This window comes from Pocillopora damicornis, chromosome 5 (assembly GCF_964200805.1).
Source record: "Pocillopora damicornis chromosome 5, jaPocDami1.2, whole genome shotgun sequence".
Classification (NCBI taxonomy): domain Eukaryota; kingdom Metazoa; phylum Cnidaria; class Anthozoa; order Scleractinia; family Pocilloporidae; genus Pocillopora; species Pocillopora damicornis.
The window spans coordinates 27,816,057-27,828,854 of record NC_142674.1 but is presented as its reverse complement, the minus strand read 5'-3'; the positions used below and the strand labels follow the sequence as shown (position 1 = coordinate 27,828,854).

General features: G+C 35.9%; 1 protein-coding gene across 1 annotated transcript in view; it reads right to left on the bottom strand.

Moving 5' to 3' along the window:
* The window catches only part of LOC149046300 (DDB1- and CUL4-associated factor 1-like), a 111,588-nt gene that overhangs the window by 39,856 nt on the left and 58,934 nt on the right, over positions 1-12,798 (bottom strand). The gene's annotated exons all lie outside the window — the stretch shown is intronic.

Genomic DNA, 12,798 nt, shown 5'->3' with positions numbered 1-12,798 from the left:
CAGAGGTAGTTTTACAAAACTGAAATGGCTATTGGTTGAATGCCGTCACATTGGGCCATCTTTGGATTAAGAAGTTTTATGGCATGAAGGCGGTTCTTGTAATGGCCAAAGTCACTTTAAAATCGAATGAAATAAACTGCAACTAGTTGAATGAGATAGCGGCGATTTCACATACGAGATGAATTCCTTTTGTATCTTACCGTTGGAAAAAATCAAATGCATTAATTGGGAGACCAGAAATGATGATTTGTACTTTGCAACGTGAAATGCTCTGCATGATAAATTTTTAAAGCAACTATTATTACACATGCATGCAGTGAATGAACGCTTCCAGATTTCTCGAGTATATTGAGTTCCCCAAGCATTAGCATATTAATTTGAAAAGAGCTTTTCTAGAAATATAGTCATGCACCCATCGGCATTGCCTTAATTGACTGTATGAATTGACCGCGAAAAGGCAAAAACGCGAACGGTCTCCAAGGGATATTAAAATGCTCACGTAGAGCTTACGAATAAATTTTTCATCTACACGTAAACTTTTGTCGCCAGTGCGCCATAACCAAAATTTCATAGAGCTTAACAATATTGTAATGATGCTAATAGACCAATTGGGTAACTTTTCCTTTTCTTTCATGTTCTACCTACGCCAATCAGCTAACGGTAAGTATCATAAATCTAAATCTATCTGTTTGTCGTCTCCTTGTAATATTGCTCCAATAACCGCACTAAAGGAATGGCATATTTTGAACACGTCGCTTGTATTTATTTGATTTACATGTAACTATCGATAGAAAATCTAAGGTTGAGGATCTTTGAAGTATTAAAAAAATGATTTCAAGAGATGGATTAAAACAACAAAAACGGAACACAAACCAAGGTTAGCTGGTCACCTCCTGCTTGATAGTGAGGCTGTATAAGATATGGAGTAAAGCAACTGATCAAACATGTTCACTGATTTCAGTTTATCTTTTTTTCATATATGTTTACAAAGCCTTTCTGTCAAGACAACCAAAAGTCACGGATATTCAAAAACTATGAATCGACGAAAAGGTTATCAAATACAGAGCTCGATAAAATCTTAACCACAAACTGAAAGAATATAAAGTGGAAGTTGAAGGTTATCAAACTTTGTCTTTGATGAAAAGTCACTACAAAATCTCTATCACAAAAGATCAATCACTAAAAGTAAGCTGCTCAAGTCGTTAAGTAGCCCTTAATATTCATTATATATTTTTGGTAAGAAATGTACAAGAAGTGCCAACGTTTTTTCACGGTTCATGCGTTTCTTTTAATCATCTGCTAGTAACTTGTCGAGACGATCAGTTTACTTGTGCAAATCAACAAAAGTGTGTCCACGCGTCTGTACGCTGCAATGGGTACAATAACTGTAGAGATGGATCAGACGAAGAATGCAGTAAGTACTGTGGTTGATAGGTAACTTCTACTTCTGTACATCTTCTTATTCTTTATATGGGCTTAGCGTAAAAATGCTATTCTCAAAAAGTAATATTAAATTGGAAGGCTCACTCTCTTTTCAAAAATATAGAAAAAAAAGCTATATTTTCCAAGAACCCCTCATTTGCAAGAACACCTCCAAGACGGCGAAATAAAGCTTTGACGTAAATAATATGCAGAGGTAGTTTTACAAAACTGAAATGGCTATTGGTTGAATGCCGTCACATTGGGCCATCTTTAGAATAAGAACTTTAATGGCATGAAGACGGTTCTTGTAATGGCCAAAGTCACTTTAAAATCGAATGAAATAAACTGCAACTACTTGAATGAGATAGCGGCGATTTCATATACGAGATGAACTCCTTTGGTATCTTACCGTTGGAAAAAAATCAAATGCATTAATTGGGAGACCAGAAATGATGATTTGTACTTTGCGACGTAAAATGCTTCACATGATAAATTTTTAAAGCAACCATTATTACACATGCATGCAGTGAATAAACACTTCGAGATTTCTCGAGTATATTGAGTTCCCCAAGCGTTAGCATATTAATTTGAAAAAAGCTTTTCTAGAAATATAGTCATGCACCCATCGGCATTGCCTTAATTGACTGTATTAATTGACCGCGAAAAGGCGAAAACGCGAACGGTCGCAACAGAGGGGATATTAAATTGCTAATGTAGAGCTTACGAATAAATTTTTCATCTACACGTAAACTTTTGTCGCCAGTGCGCCATAACCAAAATTTCATAGAGCTTAGCGGTACTGTAATAATACTAATAGACCAATTGAGTAACTTTTCCTTTTCTTTCATGTTTTACCTGCGCCTATCAGCTGGCCGTAAGTATCATAAATCTAAATCTATCTTTGTGTGGTCTCCTTGTAATATTGCTCGGATAACCGCATTAAAGGAATGGCATATTTTGAACACGTCGCTTGTATTAATTTGATTTACATGTAACTATCAATACAAAATCCAAGGTTGAGGATCCGTTGAAGTATTAAAAGATGATTTCAAGAAGTGGATTGAAACAACAAAAACGGAACAAAAACGGAACAAAAACCAAAGTCAGCTGGTCACCTCTTGCTTGATAGTTAGGCTGTATGAGATATGGAGGAAAGGAACTGATCAGACATGTTCACCGATTTCAGTTTATCTTTTTTTCATATATATTTAAAAAGCCTTTCTGTCAAGACAGCTAAAATTCACGGATATTCATGAAATCAAAAATAGTATAATGCCGAGTCCTTGTCTTCCTTTTTTCAAAATCAGTCTAAAAGTCAAAGAAGAAAAAAATGACACAGAGAGACCAAGGGTCAGCGGCAACTCTCTCCTTTCTGTAGACGACAGAGATTAAAATTTAGAAAGGGTATCTGTTAGCAAGAGCTTGCGAGTTGCTTGTTTGTCTGCTTATCGGTTCAAACATATTTAGCACAGGAGAATTTTTAGGCAAAGGCATAACCTCGGAGATGAAAATAACTGTCCTACAGTTTTTGACTTCAGAGCTAAGAAGTATGTCTAAATTGTTAGGATTATTTCAGGTTTTGTTTGTTCTTTTCCTTCTCTTAAATACACAGGCTCAATATTTTGTCTTTGAATTGAAGTTATTAGTATTATAATACAGGAAGTTGTACAAACTACGAGTTCACTTGTGCTAATGGAAAGTGTCTTAATAAATGGAGACGTTGCGATGTTAAAGATAACTGTGGCGATGGTTCAGATGAAAAGCACTGTCGTAAGTTTGTTATCACTGTCACCGTTGTCCAAATAGTGCAGTCGCCTTTCCTGGAGGCTGATGGCTAACTAGTCAAGTTGTGCTGTAGTAATCAGGTCGAGATACAAACAAATATTGAGAGCTGTCTCTCCGCCTTCTCTCTCTATCTCTATCTTTTCCTTTATTTAATAAATCGCATAATTAATAACAATTACCATAGCATAGACCGAATAGGCAGAATTAGGCTTGTTCTTATTGTTGTTACTACTGACGATGTAGTATGCTTTTCTTCAGTTTCCATTTCAGTTTCTTTTAAGTTACTTAGTTGTTTGTTTTTGCTATTGTTTCTGTTTTTTCCAATTGCAAATGCAATAAACAAATCCTGGTTACTACATAATTTGAGATTGTTTTCTTTTCTCTCAATGTACGAAACATTCTCATGGAAATAATAGCTGAACGTAAGTAATCTTTTGGATATTTTATTAATTTGTTAACTTTTAAGTGAAAAACAATATGTTCGATTATTTAATCACACATTTATTCTATGTCATTTATATTTTTCTGTAATTATTTCAGTGCATTGGTAATCACACTTTTGTCACAGAAAAGCGTATCAGCCACCTGATTGAGGCATTCATGCTTGTGGGCGTGGAATTTTTTTAGAAAGTTTTTTTATATTTTTTTTTAACAAAACTAACTGTTGAAAGTCTCTAATATACCAAAACAATTAACTAAAAAAACTCAATATGTTTTATGTTTTCCCATTAAGTTTTGAAATGAGGATAGTTTGACGTCCTTAATTTCACGTTTCCAGGGCGAGGACCCTTGTTTCTGTATTTGACGGCTTTGTTTTATTTGCCCTGGCGAACGTGCTCACAGGTCACCAAGTGTTTGCAACACGACTAACAATAGCTCTTCCTTTTCAGGAGGAGAATGAAAAATAAAACAGTGCGTACCTTTGCTGTCAGGGCGTTGATATAGATCTTTTGGGAATTTTTAAAAAGTACAGGGGAGGATTAAGTCGGCTGCATCATTCACTATGATAATAAAACCTGCATGTCCAAAAGAAAAGCATTTAAATATTTTGATTAAATTTCTGGCACTGTATGGGAAATATCTCATTACTCTTCCCACTTTGCTATGCTTTGTTAACGAGGGGATGTGATAGCCGGTGATTTTCTTTTCTTTCCTTTCTCTTTTTCCTGGACTGCACTTCGGAAACGTCAGGAAGTAAGTGCTACTTCAATTTCTTAATGTAGATGTTACTCCTAACACGTCACATGGCCAAAAAGCTGCTAACCACTCCCATTCTGTACCCTTTCTATCAGCCGAAAACTAATAAAGACAAAAGAAATGATCAGGAGGCGTTGTACTTCATTCAGAAATCGAGATTTGCGTTTCGGCCTGGAAAATAACCCATGTTTCAAGGTCACACACTGAATCCTAAACCTAAATAAATAATTTTACTTTAGCCTCCCTTCAGGACTCACTTAATTTTGCTTTTGCATTGTTTTGAACAACAGATGATTGTTAAAATTAGAAAAATAGCTTTATCTTGTGACATCATATTTAACTTTGAATGCACAGGTTAGCGTGGATTTGACTCCATTCAATGTTAAGGATTTTTTTCCCTCTTATTCTCTGCAAAGGAAATATCAAAACGTCACCATCTTAAACTTTACGAAACTTCTATTTGGTAAAGGTCTTGAAGAAAGACTTTTCCATACCTCTGTTCCACCGAAAGAAAATCAAAATCGTTTAAAAACAATATACCTTCTTTTTTTTTTGCAGTTACACCACATTGCATTGAAGACGTTTCAGTACTAAATGGCTTCGCTTTTCTTTCAGTTATTGATTAATGGGCCGATCAATTTAAAGCTTTAACATTCCCCCGTAGGGGGAACTGTCGTTCGTGCCTGGGGTTGGGGAATGCCGTGAGCCTCGCCTGGCTGGGGTGGGAATTTGAACCGGAAGTGTCGAATAAAAGTGCTTTAACTTATAATGTGGTGTTTTAAGATAAAGAGTTCACTTTTGGGTACGAATGGCTCCGGAGAAAGGTCTACAAGGTCTAGCTTATAAGGCTCGGCAAAAGTATAGAATGTCAGGATCACTCATTTTACCTTTAAAAAAAATTAACCATTCAGTCCAGTACTTGGGTAGGGTATTGAAACACAATTTTGGCCCCGGGGGCTGAAATTTGAACGGATCAATTTTCAAAAGTTTAAACGCCTGGGGGTTTCCCGTGGGGGATGTTGAAGCTTCAAATCAATCGATGCATAATTCATTTATTGGCTTACTTATTTTTCTTCTAATCTCCCTAACTTAATTGTCATTCTGTGCTTTCTCTTCTCATGTGCGGCCTTTGTGAAATACACCAGCGTGTAAGTGATTAATTATGATTAGATTACTGAAGTTAATAATTTAGTTGTGACATCTGTTTCTGCTCCACTTTCCATAACATTCCTAAATACCGCAAACATGCATGAGTAGCAAAACACAGGATGAGAGGATGAGGATGAGAATTTGATGTTCTAATACCAGTCGTTGTAATAGCAAAATAAATGATATATCTCGAAAACAGTTGATGAAGAATAACCGAGGCCAGCCTTCAGTCCCATATGATGATTGATGGGAAGTGTGTTAGTATTGCCTACTTTAACTATAAATGTTAGTTGAACTAAACAATTTTTTATAATACTTGAATTCTGCTTATCCCTATCGTTTTCTTTGCTCTCAATATCGTCTTCGGTGGATCAAATACATGTAAATACATCAGGCGGTAAGTTAAAGCTTAGAACTAATTACTTTAAGGATAATGATACGTTGTCATCTCCGTTTGTTTGTTTTTGCTTGTTTGTTCGTTTGTTTGTTTGTTCAAGATTATTCTTATGATTAAAGCATGAATAAGCAGTTGCGTTGCGAGCACATCTGCGCCGCTACCTTTCTTGCGTTTAGTGGACAACTAAGAACAACAGGTGCGGAAGATTTTCATAAGAGAGAGAGAGAGGGGAAGAGAGGGGAACAAGGGGGGGGGGGGGGGAGAGCGAGAGACTGAGACCATAATATCAGCAGAAGATAATGCATTAAATACAACTTTCAGGGAACTGGTTTTAAGTAATCAGAGTCGGAAACTAAGAAAATTTAAATATAGATGTAGAAAGGGATGATCAAAATACAACATCGACAGTACACCAGAATTTTTTTAAATTGGCATTTTCCTCTGCTCATGCTGACATTAAGGAAACTTCTAAGCAGAAAAAGAAACAAATTAGATAAAAATCTGGCAATAACTGCAAGCTTCCTCCTTATTAAGCAAAAATGCCATTGTTGACAAGTCCGCTTATAAGATCGAAAACCAATTTCTGGCAAACAACTTTGTCCCTCAATAAACAAGCGGAAAGACACGTATCAAACAGTTGCCCATAAATATTATCATATTGTTACCTTTAATTGTTGGTTATTCATCCTCTAAGTCTCCAGCCCAATAAACCTTGAAAAGTGTGAAACGAGTTCTTATCCCATGTGTTTAACCTAGTTTCATTGATTAGTTTTTAACATTACTGCATTCTTTTCCTAAATTACTCTCCTCACTTAAACTAACTTTTTTTGTTTCTTTTCTGCCCCTGGTTACTGCTCATTACAGCATGTGAGTATGATTTTAATCGTCTATTCGAATTGTGAACTGTTGAACTAAAACGATTGTTGATTTACACACAATTTGCTGATGTATGATTTTACTGTCTTTTCTATCCTCTTTCATTATCTTGCCTGACCTTGTGACAATAAGGCGGTAAGTAACCATTATTTTTTTATTAACCCTCTTTGGCATATTTGGTTTGACCGCTTACATGAGTCAAGTAAAATTTTTATTCTTTTTTTTTATTCATTCAATTTGATTTAATCGAATGCATATATCTTCGTTCATCTTCACCATTGAAACATAATATAATATAGGCGATTTTTTGTTGAAATGTAAACGTAATGTACCTAAAGTGCGGATTAATTTTTTGGAGCGTGCGCATCCCGTTTTTGGTTGTGAGTTTTATTGGTGTTTTGGCAAACAGCATAACTTTGAAAGAGGAAAAAATTACATAAAATGTACTTATCGACTGGATGGAAGGGCCGTACAGGTAAACTTTTGGCTCGAGGTCATACTAGTGCTTATTATCCGGTGCGGCCCGACCAAACTCAGTCAATGAACATTTTACCACTTAGTGTTCGAGATTTCGAAATTTTTGTCTCAACCTAGATAGGATGTACTTGCATATAAAAGAAGGGTGCGCGGGTCCATACGGGTCATATGATGATTAAAGTTACAATATATGTCTCTAGATGAGTTTCGGGTGCAATTCAGGTAAAGCGTCCGCTTTGAAGGGTCTCAATGGGTTTAACTGTCAGCCATCAAGCAGCCCAAAGTTTGATCATCAACCGTCGAAAAAATAGTTCATGATAAGAGATTATATTTTCGTGCTTCGTAATCATTTCAATCTTTAACTTGGTAGTTCAATATTTAAAAATATCTTTCTAATCGATAACATGTTGCCGACTATGTCACGCCACTCCTTGTCTTGCTTGAAGAACCGGCGTAATTTTTTTGCGTCTCATCGGCGAACGGAGACAAGCGTTAGGTGAGCGCGAGGGAGGAGCGCAAAAAAAATACTTCCCACATTTCCACTGTTCCTATCAAATTGATTAGTGAATATCATGTGATAAACGAATATCTTTCAACAAAAGCATAGCGTATCATGTTTTATGGACGAAGCTATTCGAGAAGCCCTTTGTTTAATTCCGTACAAGCCAACTGTAAAGGATAAGCAAAGGTAATGCATCGCTGATGTATTTGCAAGCACATAGAGAAGTAAATTGGGAATACGAACAGAATTGAACTTAAAAAATAAGCAACAACAACTGTAAACAATGGGATGGGATAAATGTCATTTATGAGATTTATCCTCCGAAGGTAGCGGACGCACTAAGTTTACAAAACTTGTCCACATACGCATTTGAAACACCAAAATAACTGTAAAGATTTATTTACGTTCAAATATATCACCTTCTTATAGGTTTCGCTCGCATAGAAACATATGCTTACTTGTAACCGTCATTTTTTTGGAGAAAATGTTGCCTCGACATAAAACCATGTTTGTTGTAGTCTCCGCCAGTGTCTGGGGGAAAAATAGCTTGAAAAATTGGTGTAGGTACAAGGTACAGCTGGTTTTGCCTTCCTTTTTTTGTACTCCTCCTTCCGTGCGTGACTCACTCTTCGTGTTCGCTTCCTTCTTGCCTCTGTTTGTCGGAAAAACGCAGAACATTGCACCTGTTCTGCGGGTTACAGGTGTTTTTTCCTGTATTTTTTTTTTCACTCCTCCTCGAGCGTGACTCGCACTTTATGGTCGCTTCACGCTTGCCTCCGTTTGACCGAAAAACGCTGAAAAATTGCGCCTGTTCTGCAGATCCAGGCCTCCTCAATGAAACAGCGGGTTCATGGTTTCTTCTTTCTTGGTTTTCTTCATACCAAAACAAATGGCAAAAACATACTTTTTTTTAAAATGACATCAGCATTCAGATAAGGAGGTTTTTCTCGGAGTTAGTCGAGAGTAAAAGCTGTGGAAAATATTGCCTGATAATAATCCGAATTGGAACGAACACAGCTTCACTGGCCTTTTCTTTGGGGATGCAAGTTAATGATTACTAAGCTAAAGTTATTAACAACACTTCACTGAACAATTGTTGTTTTCTTTCTTTCATGTCAACTGATGCTCAACAGGGTGTAAGTATCTATTTATTGTGCTACGTATGTTTATCCATTCCCTGATCTTGTTGTTTAAGATCAATCCTATTTCTTTTAAAATAGGCCTTTGACTAGTATTTGCATAAAATCCAATTTGATTACTTATCGTTTTTTTTTAAATTGATATGTAATTAAAATTAGATTAATCTGTGTTGTGTTTGTTACTTGTCACATAACTTTCGGGCAGCTGAGTAATTTTGTTGGAGCTAGCTTGGAAGTTACAAGAACAATAAGAAATAATAAGCTACATTTACATGAGGGTGTTCCATTTTGTTATAAAAAAAGGAAAAGGGCACTGAGACCGGATTCCTTTTTTTTCAATGATTCTGACATTTTTTAAAATATTTTAATTCCAATCATAACCTCCCAAGCTATTCTTTATTCTCAAAATGTTTTTCGTGTTTTTTTTTTCACTCCTCCTCTCGCGCGTGACTCCCCCTCGCGCTCGCTTCGTGCTTGCCTCTGTTTGACCGAGAAACGCTGAAAAATCTCGCCTGTTCTGCAGATCTAGGCCTCCTCAATGAAACAACGGGTTCATGGTTTCCTCTTTCTTGTCTTTCTTCATATCAGAACGGATGGTAAAAACAAACTTTTTTTTATAGCGACAACAACATTCAGATAAGGAGGTTTTTCTCGGAGTTAGTCGAGAGTAAAAGCTGTGGAAAACCTTGTCTGATAATTATCCGAATTGAAACGAACACAGCTTTATTGGCCTTTTCTCTGGGGATCTAAGTTTATAATTACTATGCTAAAATTATTAATAACACTTCACTGAACACAATCGTTTTCTTTCTTACATGCCAACTGATGCTCAACAGGGTGTAAGTATCTATTTATTGTACTACGTATGTTTTTCCATTCCCTGATCTTGTTGTTTAAGATCAATCCTATTTCTTTTAAAATAGGCCTTTGACTAGTATTTGCATAAAATCCAATTTGATAACTTATCATTTTTTTTAAAACTGATATGTTATTAAAATTAGATTAATCTGTGTTGTGTTTGTTACTTGTCACATAACTTTCGGGCAGCTGAGTAATTTTGTTGGAGCTAGCTTGGAAGTTACAAGAACAATAAGAAATAATAAGCTACATTTTGCATGAGGGTGTTCCATTTTGTTATTAAAAAAAGGAAAAGGGCCCTGAGACCGGATTCCTTTTTTTTTCCAATGATTCTGACATTTTTAAAGTATTTTAATTCCAATCATATCCTCCCAAGCTATGCACTATTCTAAAAATGTTTTTGATGGTTTTTCTATCTTGGTGTGCATAGGGGTACAGGTGTGTTTTCGTGTTTTTTTTTTACTCCTCCCCTCGCAAGTGACTCGACCTCGCGCTCGCTTCGCGCTTGCCTCCGTTTGACCGAAAAACGCTGAAAAATTTCGCCTGTTCTGCAGATCAAGGCCTCCTCAATGAAACTAAGGATTCATGGTTTCCTCTTTCTTGTCTTTCTTCATATCAAAACAAATAGTCAAAACAAACTTTTTTTATAACGACATTAACATTTAGATAAAGAGGTTTTTCTGGAAGTTAGTCGAGAGTAAAAGCTGTGAAAAATATTGCCTGAAAATAATCCGAATTGGAACGAACACAGCTTTACTGGCCTTTTTCCTGGGGATGTAAGGTAATTATTACTAAGCTAAAGTTATTAACAACACTTCACTGAACAACTGTTTGTTTTCTTTCCTTCATGTCAACTGATGCTCAACAGTCCGTAAGTAACTATTTATTGTGCTACGTATGTTTATCCATTCCCTGATCTTGTTGTTTAAGATCAATCCTATTTCTTTTAAAATAGGCATTTGACTAGTATTTGCATAAAATCCAATTTGATTACTATCATTTTTTTAAAAACTGATATGTAATTAAAATTAGATTAATCTGTGTTATGTTTCTTACTTGTCACATAACTTTCGGGCAGCTGAGTAATTTTGTTGGAGCTAGCTTGGAAGTTACAAGAACAATAAGAAATAATAAGCTACGTTTTACATGAGGGTGTTCAATTTTGTTATTAAAAAAAGGAAAAGGGCCCTGAGAGCGGATTCCTTTTTTCTGCAATGATTCTGGCATTTTTAAAGTATTTTAATTCCAATCATATCTTCCCAAGCTATTTACTATTCTGAAAATGTTTTTGGTGGCTTTTCTATCTTGGTGTGCATAGGGGTACAGGTGTGTTTTCGTGGTTTTTTTTTTCAGTCCTCCTCTCGCACGTGACTCGACCTCGCGCTCGCTTCGCGCTTGCCTCCGTTTGACCGAAAAACGCTGAAAAATTGCGCCTGTTCTGCAGATCCAGGCCTCTTCAATGAAACTGAGGATTCATGGTTTCCCCTTTCTTGTCTTTCTTCATATCAAAACAAATAGTCAAAACAAACTTTTTTTTATAACGACAGCAACATTTAGATAATGAGGTTTTTCTGGAAGTCAGTCGAGAGTAAAAGCTGTGAAAAATATTGCCTGAAAATAATCCGAATTGGAACGAACACAGCTTTACTGGCCTTTTTCCTGGCGATGTAAGTTAATGATTACTAAGCTAAAATTATTAACAACACTTCACTGAACAATTGTTGTTTTCTTTCTTTCATGTCAACTGATGCTCAACAGTCGGTAAGTATTTATTTATTGTGCTACGTATGTTTATCCATTCCCTGATCTTGTTGTTTAAGATCAATCCTATTTCTTTTAAAATAGGCATTTGACTAGTATTTGCATAAACTCCAATTTGAACTTATCATTTTTTTTATGGTTTCCCCTTTCTTGTCTTTCTTCATATCAAAAAAAATGGTCAAAACAAATTTTTTTATAACGACATCAACATTTAGATAGAGAGGCTTTTCGCTAAGTAAGTCGAGAGTAAAAGCTGTGGAAAATATTGCCTGATAATAATCCGAATTGGAACGAAAACAGCTGTACTGGCCTTTTTTCTGGGGATGTAAGTTAATGATTACTAAGCTAAAGTTATTAACAACACTTTACCGAGCAATTGTTGTTTTCTTTCTTTCATCTCATTTGATGCTCAACAGACGGTAGGTATCTATTTATTGTGCTTCGTATTTTTATCCATTCCCTGATCTTGTTGTTTAAGATCAATCTTATTTCTTTTAAAATAGGCCTTTGACTAGTATTTGCATAAAATCCAATTTGAATACTTATCATTTTTTTTTAAACTGATATGTAATTAACATTAGATTAATCTTACGTTGTGTTCGTCACTTGCCACATAACTTTCGGGCAGCCGAGTAATTGTGTTGGAGCTAGCTTGGAAGTTACAAGAACAATAAGAAATAATAAGCTACATTTTACAGGAGGGTGTTCCATTTTGTTTTTAAAACAAGGAGAAGGACCGTGAGACCGGATTCCTTTTTTTTCAATGATTCTGACATTTTTAAAAATATTTTAATTCTTATCATAACCTCCTTAGCTATTCACTATTCTCAAAATGTTTTTGGTGGTTTTTCTATCTTGGTGTGCATAAGGGTACGGGTGTTTTTTTTTTTCACTCCTCCTCTTGCGCGTGACTCGCTCTCGCGCTCGCTTCGCGCTTGCCTCCGTTTGACCGAAAAACGCTGAAAAATTACGCCTGTTCTGCAGATCCAGGCCTCCTCAATGAAACTAAGGGCTCATGCTTTCCTCTTTCTTGTCTTTCTTCATATCAAAACAAATGGTCAAAACAATTTTTTTTTTAAACGATATCAACATTTAGATAAAGAGGTTTTTCTGGAAGTTAGTCGAGAGTAAAAGCTGTGGAAATTATTGCCTGATAATAATCCGAATTGGAACGAACACAGATTTCCTGGCCTTTTTCCTTGGGATGTAAGTCAATGATTGCTAAGCTAAAATTA